Raw genomic sequence first — 15,210 nt, forward strand, 5'->3', positions numbered from 1 at the left:
AATTCTTGGAAGAAAATAACTCCTAATATCCATGGTGTAAATGTTAAAGTACCAATCCCTCTTAACCCATTAGGTAGACCATATTCTCTATCCAATTAGGTAGACCACATTCTCTATCCCATTAGGTAAACCTCATTCTCTGAGAAATGAAACAAACCCATAGTCACTTGAACAGAATGACGGAGTCCCTGGGAGACACCTGAAGCAGAAGAAGCTTCTTTGGTACAAGGCCTTGCTTTGTACCCCGTGGAGAGGATGCTGCCTATCCAAAGAAATTAACTCCATTTTCAGTATACTACCACACAGTCCCAAGCAAACCTGGGTGTTCCTTTGGAACTTCCCTCATGTTCTTGCACATTTTGAGAAAACCCATTTCTCTCTCTCCAAACACTGCCATCTCAGAGAATCTCCAGCAAAGAAAAGGCACCTAAAAGCCCAGTTCCTCATTCTTGGAAGCTGCAGCAGCTCCTTCCCTGAAGTTGCCAGCAGCCCAAGTCCCTGCCTAAAGTGTTCAGTTTTTGACCATACTTGGGCACAAACTCAGCTTGTGGCAGACACATTATCACCCCTCACCCATAGGCTATACAACCTTTAGTTTGGGCTAGTGATTTCTCGGGCTTGATCCCTAGGACTAAAGAATTCACCCAGGAGTTGGTTTGCTCAAATAAACTTGTTCTTTTACTTTTCAATTCAGCCTGATCTGGCTTACTGTGAAAGTGGAGAAACTGTTATTGGGCTACAGAAAACCTATTACTAGGTTTTTCCTAAGATCTTTCAAACCCCTTTAGTTCCTGGGAGGCTCATCTTCTCTGGATTATTCTAGATTGTTCATGAGAATAGCTGTATATTTACTGACGGGAAATTAATTGGACATTTTCGTTTGAAGGCTAAGTTTTACATTTCTTCTATTAAAGGGGGAGAGCAGAAACTAGTTAATGACGTTGTTAATCCCATTGATCAAGAATAAGACCACCACACAGCTTAAAGTCAAATTTGAAGCAAGTTTTAGTTAATACTCACCATGTCCATCTCTGGTTTCCCAGAAAATGGCCCCAAATCACATTTTGCAGAGTCTTAAAAAGGCAAAACCCATAATTCACCACATTTCCCATGAGATCCAATCAGGGGCAAGCATACATCTTGATTTACCTCCTGCCTACATCCAACCAGGGGCAAGAGTACATCCTGACATATATCCTGCCCACATACCTCCTGTCCACATGTGATCAAGAACATCCAGTGCAGATGAGTCACACAAACTTGTTTAGGTGAGTGAAAACATGTGGCTTGTTATCTCCCATAAATAATAGCTTCCAGCATTATTCAGGAATTATCAGAAGCATTTTTGTTTCATGGATCTCTTAGGTGTAGTGGGTAGCCATTCCAGCTTTGACCTGGAAGCTCCAACCCCCATTGAGGCTTCCATAATGGTCACGCCTACAAGGCGGGGCGAGAGAGGACGCTGAAGACCCTGGCTCCAGATGTGCAGGCTCTCTTAGTTCCTGGACCCTGGACGCTGGAGGTAGACCGAGCAGAGTTCTCCAGGGAACACCGCCGGACTGCGCCACGCCTTTGCCAGACTCTGTAAACTATCCATTCACTTGTAAGTTACCCCACAAAATAAACCTCCCATTTAACTACGTGGAGTGGCCTTAATAATTTCACCAATACTTAGGCATAGTAATCAAAACTTAAAATGTTACTCTGGCTCTCACACACTTAAAAAAAAAATTGCAGGATAGTTATGAGAATTCCAATTTCAAGGAATGTTCCCTAAAAAAAAATAGAGATAAAAGAAAAAAATTCTAAATTTTGTGGAAAGGAATATTTTTAAAGTCACCAAGTAATTAACAAGTATGTGCAATTAATATATGGTGTTAATTAGCAAATACCAACTATTTTTAATGAGTTACTCTGATGAGTTTATTTATTTTGACAAATTTGTACCAGTCTTGATGAGTTAAGAGTCATTGGGCCAAAGATTGTGTATTGCTGAATTTTTAAAAACTTCATAAGATTAAAAGTCACAAACAGTGCTGTGCCTCTTTTAAACCTCCAAAACTGAGTTTAGTGATCAATGATTTGCTGTTAGAAGAAGATGAAAGTAAAAGAGACAGGGGTTCTAATAAGTGCCAGATAACTCATGGGATTATATGGCAGAGTCCAGGCCCAGAGGGTTCAGGTCCCAAAGAAAAGTGTGGCTTCAGCTGAGGAAGGACACGGACACCATCTGAGGGTTAATCAGGATGGCTGTCTGTATACTGAACAGAGGATACACCTTTGATACTCTATAATTGCACAAAAGATTTAATGGGAGGAAGGGGGCTTGTGAGCCGGGATTGAGAACCATGACAAGTTAATAGGTACCACAGTCATATGTTAATGTAAGGACCACAAGTTCCTCTTTCCAAAAATAAGGAGAATGACTCCCTTTGTAACAAGCAGGCACTTTCTTCAAGCCCCTGAGGAAATGGAGGCTTTTGTTTAAATGCCTGACCTTGGGAAAATGACTTTCTTGTGGGACCAGAAGACCCTCCATTATAGAATTTTGTAGTTTTTGGTATGACTTGGTTTATATAATTAGCTAAAGTTTAAAGTGAATAAAGACAAGACTAGAAAAATATTGCTGTGAACCTGAGACCTTAGGAATTTATATACCTTATTTATTGAGCATATGTTACTTATCTAAAGCAGCTTGGTGTTAACTTGTGTGGGAGTAGGAAGAGTTAACATGTTATATGGTTTCAGGGTGTTGGAGATTTTTTCCAAAGAATTATTTTGTTTAAAGAGACTGCCATTGTATACATCCTCATCTTCCACTGAAGTCCACACAGAATTTCCCAAAGGAAAATGCGTAAGGGAACTGCCATAACACCTAATGAGAATCCTTAAAAATGAAAGTAAAAGGGTACTGGAGAATTAAGTCCACCAAGCTGAAATGATGGAATTTTGTCAAGCAGCAAAGGTTGCCAAGTGCTCCATGCTCCATGCCACTTATATTTCAATAAGGTCTTTATTTAACTAATACTACACTTTTACTTTGACACTGAAAATGAAGTATCATATTAACAAACTTTTTTAATTCTAAAGTAGGGATACCAAAGAGGTCAGTGAACAACTCCTCCTGTAGATGTCTTGCAGAGATCCTAACACAGTCATTTAAAACATAAGGAATTAGAATCTGAACTCGATACTAATTTTAAAGAAAGCAACAAAGATGAACAATTAGTGAAAAGATACTTGGAACAGGTATAAGAACTTAAAATTAAAATTATAGGTACAATTTTTCTTCCTAATACTAAATAGTTGATTATGCTGTTGTGTGCTGGCTAAATTCTGAAAACTTTTTATTATGATTTCATAATTTTTGATATTTTATAAAAGCAGGAATGAATGTGAGAAAGCAGCAGCATAAATCTTTCATTTTATAAATAATAAAACAAAGAAATTCTAGGAATGGTAAGAGGTATCATTGACGAAAGACACTTGAAGGGCAACCTGAAGGTATGAGTTTGGCTCCTCAGGCCCATGTGGGAGAAGTTGGGAAGGTACTTCCTTAAGTTGTCCTCTAAAATGCCATAGTTCACCATGGCAGAAAACTCCCCACCCTTAAAAAAAGTAAATTTAATAAGAAAAATTTTAAGTGAGTTCTAGTGCTTCAAAGGCTAACTTTCCCAAGTCAATCCTCAGCTGTATGGAGTACCTCACTCATGCAGAGAATCCGAGCCCACAGAAGGCTCTGGCAGGAGGATTTCCATGAGGTCAAGGCTACTCTAGGCAACAGGATACCAAATGAGCTCAGGTCTCAAAGCACCACCATTGGATATAGAGGCCCTAGGATTCAAGGAAGTGTGTGGGAAGAAGAAGAAGTACATAGCAGGGCGGTAGAGACACATTCTATTAAATGTACAACTGCCATATGGAGAATGTTAGAAATCTCCACTCCTGTCCCACTCCTCCCATTCCAGACCCCGACCAAAGAAAGCCTGCCAAGTAGCAGCTCTTCCCCTGGAGCTGCTCAAAGACCACCTAGAGGAGATTTAAGGCCCTTCCTTGGGAGCAACCTCATGGCTTCCTCTTTCCCCTGAGATCACCTGGAAATGTTTTACTCAGATTAAAATCTGGACTTTAATCTGGCTTGATTTGGCTTATTGCATCCATGGAGCTACCCACTACTGTGGGATTTCATAATAGACAATTAAAATTTTAAAAGAATAGCCATATATGATGGTTCCTGTCTACAATCCAAGCTACTTGGAGGCTTAGAGAGATTAATATGACTAACAAGACATTGAATCAAATAATTAAATGAATAAGTAGCTAAATAATTCAAATGACATATACCTGATTTTCAAGTATGAAAGCAAGACTTTTACATTTGTTACCACTTGCCTTTCAACAATCTTATAAGTGCCAAATATGAATTGCATAGTACATCTTTGAGATTTAATCGCTTTGCATGCTTTCCACAAAAAGCTTTTATGTTCAGCTTTTTGAAAAAAAAAATCAAAACAAAATCTATCAGCCCAAAACACACCTGTAGCTAGAGTTTTCCTGCCTGGCCCACAGTCAGGACAAATCTCTCTCACCTGCCAGTCCCACAGCCGCTCAGACTCGACCAAGTAAACACAGAAATTTATATTGCTTACAAACTGTATGGCCGTGGCAGGCTTCTTGCTAACAGTTCTTATAGCTTAAATTAATCCATTTCTATTAATCTATACCTTGCCACGTGGCTCGTGGATTACCGGCATCTTCACATGCTGTTTGTCATCGCGGCGGCTGGCAGTGTCTCTCTGACTCAGCCTTCCACTTCCCAGCTTTATTCTCCTCCTTGTCCTGCCTATACTTCCTGCCTAGCCACTGGCCAATAAGTGATTTATTTATTGACCAATCAGCAACACACTTGACATACAGAACATCCCACAGCACACACCTAGCTCCAGAGGGAAGAGATTGCCTGGGGCAGGTATTTGAGACCATGGTCCATCCGTGAACAAGGGCCCAGGATTTCTAAAGTGGCATGAAGTGTACTGAAATGGTTATATGAATTTTTGTAGTCACAAAACAAAAGACAACAATAAACTAATCAGCTTACCAAAGATGTTGGTGAGGACTTTGGGTAGTCAAAATGTACCCACTTTTAACTTTCAGGCTAGTGTACGTTAGTGTTCTGTTCATGAGGTCCATGAGGGGAATCTTCCAGAGGTTCCCCTCATAGTCACAAGCATATTAACGAAGATGCAGAAGCTGCTGATAGATAACTCAAACTAATCTTCTGGATTTGTAACATTCAAATCTATAATCAAGAAATTCTAATCAAACAGTCATTAGAATCTTGAACACAAATATGACCACCCCCCCAAGGAACTTGAATGTAAACACACACACACACACACACACACACACACACACACATACACACACACACTCCACACACACTCATACAACTAATTCACTATTTTTTTTGAGCATTACTAAAGTAAATGGTCAAGACAGTAGGGTAGAGAAAATAATCTATTATGAGCCTCAGCATGAGGAGTCTCACTCAATATGGGGCTAAATATGACTCCTTTTCAAAGTATTATATAGGCCCAAGAAAGGAATTCCATCTTTTCACAGTTGCCACTCAAGTATTTGGCAACAGACTGTATAGGAGTGTTACAGATCTCTTTTAATTCTATCCTACTATATCCCCTGTTAATTAGACTGACAAAAGACAGATTAACAAAAATCAGTTCATTGACATGTCTGACATCTATAGGTGGGAAAAATTCAGAGTGTCTCAAAGGAATGGTTAAACATGAGCTGATACAGCACATTTTTTTTAAGGTATACATTTGTAGAACCAAGAAAAAGTAAAAAAAGATTTTAACTTCTGAGAATAGGTGTCAAACCTTTCCTTACATATATGAGGAATTAATAGAGGGAGTACAGTTTTGCTAGTCTGCTTCTCAGCTCATCATCCATCCTCCTTTCGGTCATATTCTAGCAAGGTTGCAAGAAAGAAGCTACTCTAAAAGACACTTGTGTCCTTCCCTTAAGTTTTCAGACAACTGAAAAGGCAGATCACAAGAAATTTGCAGTCTTCCAGACAACTCACGCAAGGAGAAGAAAGAGGCTAAAACTTGGACCAGCAAGAGGCAGAATTTGTCTTTGAAAAGCTTTACTAGTTCTCAGATCATCTTTCAGAACAGACTGGAACTCAGGTAATGATGCATCAGTAACAGTCAGGGTTGCACCTTTACCTGGACTGCTTAGCCATATATAACTGTACCACTCTACTTGAATCTCAACCTCATACCATATCCAAAAAGGTAGGTTTGGGCATGGAATTGTGCCCCAGGATCTCTTATATATCTTTCCCAATGTGGCCAAAAATGTGACTACATCTATTTTTCTGTGTTTTGTTCTTAGTTTCTCTTTTAATTGGCCCTCAAAGGGCTGGTAGTCCAGCCTGGCTTATTAGGGCTACTAGAACACATGCTCTAACCCTGATAACTGAATAACTCCTTTAAAAGAGAAATTATAATAGTCCGCATGTCTCAGAGGTTTTTACTTTAGTCTGATAAGTTCCATGTGAATGTGTCATCTATTGGATCACAAACATTTTCAGCTGAAAATTACCCTTCTGCTTAAGTAGCATATGTGGGTCATATGACTTAATGTCTGAGAAATAGAAAGGAATGGGTATGCCATGAAATTTAAAAATGGCTCTAGTTGAGCTTGAAGAATCATAGGGGCAAGTTACCTGCAGAGATGATCATCCCTCGATGTTGCTTAATATTGTCTCTGCCCATGCAATGGCTGCTTTGTTGAACTGTTGTTGGTATCTATCTCAATAATGTCAGTTTAACATGCTGGAAACATGGTGCATGATTAACATTGTAATCAATTCTAGTCTTCCTTAAAGAACTTTTCTCCATATCCTGTAGATGTAATTCTGAACGGTCTTATTAAATAAGAAATACAGAGCCAAATGAAGAGTTAAAAGCCCAAGAGGTCAGAGTACTAGCGAATAGCCTTTAGCTTACCAGCCTCTGCATTCCTTCCCCTGAAAAAGAGACCTACTTCCTGTGTGTCTGTCTTTTTATTGACTTTCTGTTCTGCCTTCTCATTGGTTGTAAACCCAACTACATGACCTCCTCATCACTGCCTGTCTATACAAACCTCCAGGTCCCTATGATTGGTGTTAAGATTAAAGGCATGTGTCTCCATGCTGACTGTGTCCTTGAACACACAGAGATTCTGCCTGTCATGTGATCGGGACTAAGGGCGTGTGCTTCCACTGCCAGACTTCTGCTAAATGGGCTTGCTCTGACCCCTAGGCAACTTTATTTATTAGCATACAAATAAAATCACATTTCAGCACAAATAAAATACCACCATAATATCCCATTAGTACACTTGTATGTGACACAAAGTTTTATTTTCTATTTTTGTATGTAAGGAAAAATATGCTAATGGCTTCTGGAGAATAATAGCAGACAGAACTGTCATTTCTGCTGCTGTGATAAAATACCATGACCAGGGCAACTTACATAACTGAGTTTGTTTGGAATTACTGTTTAAGTGTGAGAGCCCATACTGGCAGGGGGAAACATAGTTCCCCAACAAATCATACCTTCTTCCACACATAAGAAGCACAGAGAGTAAATAGGACGTGAAGAGAGGCTTTGAATTCTCTAAGCCCATCCTCAGTAACATAATTCTTCTAGCAAGGCTGCCCCACCCCCTCAAATAGCACCAACAGCTAGGACAAAGTGGTAAAATACTTGAGAAAACATGGGACACTTCTCAGTTAAACCATCACTAGAGGGTTATGTACTCTGTTATTATGTTTATTTGAAATGTCAAGTTTAACTTTATAGAGTATTATTTGGTTTGGTTTTAGCTGCAGGGTTAGCTATGTAACACACTTTGTATTCCAGGTTCTCCTACAATTGCTGTATTACCAGTGGCTGCATTACAAATAGAACCCATGATTCCTGGCTGTGATCCAAGTTCTGAGGGCTTGAAATTCAATGGCAACTCTATTTGTAGAGAATTGGGCAAAATTATGATTATGGAATTTTATAAAAATATTAATATTTATTAGCATAAAAATGGGGTTCTTAGGAATATATTATGAAAAGAATAAGTTGTAAAGTTTAATTTAAATGAGCTTCATAGTAAACCAACTCTATTTGCTGATTACTCTGTCCCTTGGACAAAATCCATGTTTGAGGAATACATTTTACTGTATTATTCATAACTCGGGAATTCTTTACTGAACTGCAGTACTCTTGTAAAATCTTAGATGAGATTTGTGACCCAAGAATTATTGTTTTCATAATCCCCAGTGATGTATCAGAGAGTTCAAATCATCAGTTGTTCTCAACATGTAGGTCATGACCCCCTTGGGGGTCAAACGACCCTTTCACAGGGGTCAAGTATCAGATATCCTGCATATCAGATATTTACAATATAATTCATAACAGTAGAAAATTACAATTATCAAGTAGAAATGAAATAATTTATGGTTTGGGAGTCACCACAACATGAGTAACTGTGTTAAAGGGGTGCAACATTAGGAAGGTTGGCAACTATTGGTCTAAATTACTATGAACACATTTCCTACTTTTACAAAATACTTAAAGTTGTAATTAATTGAAATAAACAAAAACAAGTTGTTCTCATGTATGAGTTTTCTAGCTTTCATCAAGTACATATAATAAATCTAATAATTTTCTAATACATATTTTCAAACAAATTTTAAAATAAGTAAGAATGTATAAATTATCTTTTCTTATTACATGTAAAGTCTTATCTCACAGTTTTAAGCTGAGCAAAATTAAACATGTTTGTGTGCATTTAGAATAAAACAATATTTTACACATCCATGCTTCAGTTCAAAATAAATAATAACTTTCTCTGAGATTATTAAAAACGTATTACATAAAAGATGTAAATTACTAATTACCTTGAAATTGTGATTATGAGTAAACAAATCTTTGTACAGTCACAAGTATCATCCACATAATTTCAACAAGTTGTCCTACTAAAGAGGCATAGAAATTAAAAACTATGAATAGATAACTCCTATCTCTAACTAATAGAGATATAGTTTTAAGTAATGACCTCCTCTTGAGATCAGAGTTGGCCATAAGTAACTCTGTGAACTCCTAACAGTGATTTTTATTAGGTTGAATTGGAATTATAGGGGCACATAGATATATTAAAATCATATCAGAAAAAAACAGGCCCAAGAACTTATGGAATGCAGCAGAGCAAAAAGAGAGTGTAAAGCCTCCACCTGGACCCCATACAGAAGTAGGTACCTAACACTTTTCATGTTGATGACTCCATTGACATTCTCTCTAATCATGAGGCTTGTATGACAAGGACAGTTTGGTATGAACTCTTAAGTACCTAAGAGACTCCAGCTTGACTCTATGCTTCATCTTGAAACAGCCTATGAGAATTGCTATCAGTTCATCCTCCTGTTCACCTGTCTAGAATTGCATCCTTCCGTGTTTCCATGCCTCCATCTGGACATGATTATGCCCATCTGCCTCTACGGTTGTACTCAGCTCTGTAGTGTTGTCCTCAAACATGTGACCTCCTCTTGAGATCAGAGTTGGCCATAAGTAACTCTGTAAACTCCTAACAGTGATTTTTATTAGGTTGAATTGGGATTGTAGGGACACATATTAAAATCATATCAGATTGGGCTAACTCAAAACAAAGCAGCTTCCTTGTTAATTGGTTACCTTACCTCTGACAGGGACTCTACTTCTTGAACTATTCTGTAGCCTCAGAACTCTTTGGAGCCATTTGGAGCCCCCTTCCCCACAATACACACACACACACACACACACACACACACACACACACACACACACACACACACACATACACACACACACACACACACACACACACACATTATATGATAAGTAATATGTGACCTAACAGCTAACATTTGTAATTAAAGACTGGAATAAAAGAATGCATGTTGGTCTTGGCCAGAAATAAAATGAACAGTGAGAATGTATGGAAAAATTAATCTAGCAAATTGCATCTGGAGTATATAGCAAATTGCTGTCATCAAAATTACCAAATCTTGTAAATGTATGGTTGTTCCCTTAATTCTCATATTATGGAAAGAAATAAATGTGTGTGTCAAGTGCTCTTCTATGTCCTTAATTGACAACTTATTCCCCATAATAAATCATAAACTATTTCAAGCCCTCTTAAAAGAGAATATCACCAAAATATTATTGTAGCACATATATTTCAGTCATAAAATTATTTATTTTTGAGATGATATTTGTTCCATACACTACTGTGAAATAGTGACTTGTCACTGAACCTCTGAATTGTTTACCATGCTGTTAATGTCAAACTTGGTGTCCTACATTGGAAGCTCTTCTCATCAGGGCTATTGTCAGGTAATTAGATTTGTTTTGCAGAATGGAGACTTTTATACATGATGATATTAGTAACACCATAAGAACTATGATATTGTTACTTGATTAATAAATGGATAAAACTTATTTAACTAGATTTTGCATTTTCGTACAAATACAGAAAGATGAGCCCAATATTAATTTTACAAAGAAATGCTTGCTATTTTTATATCAACTTGACATAAGCTAATGTCATTTGGGAAGAAGGAACCCCAAATGAGAAAATGTCCAAATGACTGGCCTGTGGGCAAGCTAGTGGTGTATTTTCTTATTTGATTATTGATGTGAGAGGGTCCAGTTCTCTGGGGCAGTGCTGTTCCTGGACTGTTGATCCTGTGTGTATCAGAAAGCAGGCTGAACAAGCCAGGAGGACTAAGCCAGTACAGCACTTCTCCATAATTTTTGCTTTTGCTCCTGCTTCCAGGTTCCTGCCTTGATTCCTTACTACTCTGGGTTCCCTCAGTAAAAGACTATGGTGTGGATCCATAAGCCAATATAAACCCTATCCCCCCTAAACTGCTTTTGGTCATGGTGTTTTATCACAGCAATAGCAACCCTAACTGTTAGTCAAGTGCCACATGTATATCCTTACCTCCTGCTTAGACAATTTTAAAATTCTTATCATGTGTGGATTTAACCACATTGAAATCTTTTCCTGACAGTGAAAAAGATACACATGTAATACCAACAACTCAAAGTAATTCTGAAGCCCCCCTCAGCATACCTATCACAGAAAGGTGATTAAGTTAATGTCACTGTTCCAGTCGAGTTAGTAGCATTATTCCCAGACAAAGAATTCAGAGATGATGGTGGATGCAGTCTGCCTTGTTTTGATGATTTATATTGAACAACTTAATTTAGTGGAAAGATAAGTCTTGATTTGATTTGGATAAACCATACATTTAGGAGCGTCATGATTAAACATAAAGATTTCTTTTAGGGATTTTTTTTTTATAAACTATCTGGTCATCTTCAAAGTTACTTACAAACAATTTATTTCACAGAACTCAAACAGAAACATTTATTTTCCATCCACATATTATTAACCTTACATAGTCTCTGTTTCCCACAGCTCTCTCAGCATTCTTAGAGTAAATGTAGATCAAAGATAAAAGTGACTGAAGGTTATTCAATCACAAATATGCATAGAACTGCAGCAGAGAGGGGTCAGGACCTCCAGGTTGGTCTGTGCATCAGGGCTCATGAATGAGGACAGCGCTGAATACTTTTGACAGTTTTACCCCAGTGTGTTCTTTCCTATCCCAGACCTCAGACACCCTTTCTTGGCTAGAGTGACTGCTTCCAGAAAGTAATTTTGGATTGAATTAGAGCTTTCTGAAAGAGACAAAACATACTTTACAGTAGGCAAATTGAATTTCTCTGGTTCAGTGCCTTGCTGTGCCACAGCACCTTTCAAGGAGATTTTCACATTATTGAGAGCTGGTAGATTTCCTTGTAAAGTAACCACAGGCAGCACATACACCCTATGCAGCTGATTCTCTGTCTGCCATTCCTCCACGAAGTATTTGTATCTCTCTTTAACATACACACAAAGCTATTTAAATGAAGAATACAAAGAGATGACATCAATTATTGTCACCTTTGCCTGTGGATTCATGAAGAGGTAGGTATCCGTGCAAAGGCTCACCTTTCATACATGGTATTGTAGAAATTCAAGGTGTGTCTGATGGAGTGAAATGAAAGAACATTTACTTGTCTTCCACACAATTTTGAGTGGAGAACTACTAAAACTTCTTTTGACGGATTAAAAATCCTAGGTGATTATCATGCACCTTGACTTCATTTTCTGTGGTGGAGCATTTTTAAATTTGCAAGACCTTTAGTGATACACAAGTATATCACTATATCACATTCTAAATATTTTTCTTCAACTAAGCCAGAAAATAGTGCTTTGTGTTCATCAAAGACAACTATAGAGAATAATTCTGTGGCGGTATGGGAGGAGCTGTCAGAAGCTATAAGAATCAACAACACATACTCCAACTCTCATAGTTTACTCAGCAATACTTTTATACTTAAAATGCTTCATGATAAGTGGGAAAAATAGTTTGGTTTAATTAATCAACAAAACCATTACATTAAACATCTGTTCTTGTTGCAATATTATGTTATTTTTTTCTTCTATGTTGCTTTTCCTTTCTTTAATACTTCATCTTTCTGGGAGATTCCACACTCATGTTAGACCAGAAGAAGCATGCCGATGGGTTCCTACTTCTTCTATATTTGGCAAAAAGTTCCCCGAAGTAGTTGAAATCACATTTTTTTAAACAAGATGGGCATTTTATAATATATCTCAAGCAAAAATTCATTCTAGGAGAGAAATAGTCAGGGTCATTAGGTACTAAAGAACATTCCTTTTGACATACGGCAGACGATGGCATTTAACAGAAAATATGGACTTCTCTGTGTGAGTCTTCACTCCCGAGCTTCCTCAGGCTTGGAGCCTCAGGAACAGATGTGATCTCAAGCTCAGCTTGAAGAGAACAGAGCCATAAATGTAAGTTCCGACTTCCATGAGTAGAAGAGAAACTTCTGCCAGAAGCAGCTTTCTCACCATGAAGACCCCAAACCACTGCCAAATTAGAATCTGCCTAGTGAGAAGTCAGTGGGCATGAAATCTCGAGTGATTTTGTTCTTGTTCACTGAGCAACTGAGAAGCATATGTGACATGCCCATGAAAGGGGCCATGTGGCTGTGCCATAGGCCCATGGGGGTGTCCTGTTGGCCTCCCTGTTCAGATCAGTCTCTGGGGCTTTGGCTTATTATTTGAAGTCAAATCTAGGGTATTTGGAATACGTGGGATCGAAAACAATTATGTTGTATTTCTCTTTTATGTGCTGTTTCAGTAGCTTAGCTTGGTTATGTTTTACAGATCAGGACAACAATCAAACCCTTTGGCTTCCATTCCTTTTTTATTTCTTATGCACAAACAGAGTTTTAACACAAAATTTTAAATGTAATATATCAAATGTATCTAGCAACGTAAATTATGGTTCTATAAATAAAAACTGCAGATACAATGAGTGTAGACATGATTTTCTCCACATTTAGCGGAAGAGGCAATACAAGCTTCCACGGGTTGCCTTAAGTTCTAATGCACATTGTTTTCCAGTCATGCTCACCACAGTGGCACAGAGAGTTCAGCAGTGACAGATTACATGACTGATGATTCATGTTGCAATGGGTGAGCTTGCATTTCAGGTAACACTGCTAAAAAGAAATGCCTGAGTTTTTGTTTTGTTTTGTTCAGCAGCCTGGAGATCTTAGGTCCGGGCCAAGTGAACAGTATAAGTTTTACTGCTTTGAATATTCATCAGTTATTTGGAACACTCCTGCTGAGAATTATCATCATGACAACAACGGCACTATAATAGGGCAGTGCAAAGACACCCCTGAGAATCAATTACAGCAAAGGTCTATGAGAAGCCAGTTTGCTCTCCTTTCTTTTCCCTGGTTTCAGGGACAGCTGATGAGATAATGAGACCCAAAACATTTGCTAGGTTTTTAAGAGAAAATAAAATAAAGTTCAGTTGGGCCATAAAATTTGCTAAAGAGATATTACAAAGTTGGAGACCTTGGTTTTGGTGTCTCTGAAATCTAGACATGGTCAGTTTAGTGTTCTACCTTATTAGAGTGAAATACATTGTGATGTGGTTACAGCAAACCCAACATAGTAGTTCTCAGTTCAGTGGGTTTGCTTTCACAAGAGGAATCAATAAGTAAAATCGAGGGTAATATCCTAGGGAAACTTTATTGGGAGTGGTCTGAGTAGAGCTGGCAGATATTATAAATAATTTTAAAGTGATGTGCAGAACTTGAAGGCACTAATCTAAGAAAAAGAATCTACATCTATAGGTGGAGATCTTGTTTTCATATTCTTTAGTGATTAAATACTCAGCAGATGTTTAGGAAAATCAAACACCAAAGACAACAATGATATTTATACTTGAGCTGTTTTTTTTTCTACCCAGGAACAATGTATTTAATAACCATAAAACAAGAGGATATGAAGGCATTCTCACTTTTTAAAGTATTCATGCAGTAGCTTCCATTACTGTTTTTTGAAGGTGCTTGATCAATCTGTCAGAAACTGCCGTATCTCTTACTCACTAAGCAAGATTGAATAATTTGTGCTTATAATCCAAGTGTTTGATTTCTCTTGACTTGGTTATTTTTTCCTTGTTCAAGGATACACATGAACCTTTCTTTTCTTTTCAGTTGCTGAGAGGACACTCAGCTTTCAAATTTAATTCCCCTTTTTCTTTTAAACCACCCTCTAGTCCCTGCTACTTACAGTTAGTGGCATAAGGCATAGGAATATTGTAATATCAATTTATAAAGCTGTCAAGATACTGACAAAACATACCAGATGTTGTAGATGTGACCACCTCTTCCCAGTTTCACTACTCTTTTAGCTTTGGGAGGAAAAGAAATACCACACTCCATGGCTCATTTTATGAATCAGACCTGTTTTACATTTACTAGAGATTCAATGTTTTAATTAACAAGTTAATAATGCATTAGAAACTTTATTAAATGAATTTATTCACTTTGTACTTTAAAAACATTTCTTTGGAAAATTCATTGAATTTCAAGAAACATTTATTTGTAGAGAAACAACTGTAGAATATGATTAAAATATCAAACTATTTTTAAAAAATCTGCCTGGTCAGCTTCATACAAGTGTACAGCCACATTATATCAAATAACGCAATTCCCTTTAGCAAAGGGAATTGAC

The sequence above is a fragment of the Peromyscus californicus genome, unplaced genomic scaffold (genome assembly GCF_007827085.1).
Source record: "Peromyscus californicus insignis strain IS unplaced genomic scaffold, ASM782708v3 Scaffold_21__1_contigs__length_65335640, whole genome shotgun sequence".
Classification (NCBI taxonomy): Eukaryota; Metazoa; Chordata; class Mammalia; order Rodentia; family Cricetidae; genus Peromyscus; species Peromyscus californicus.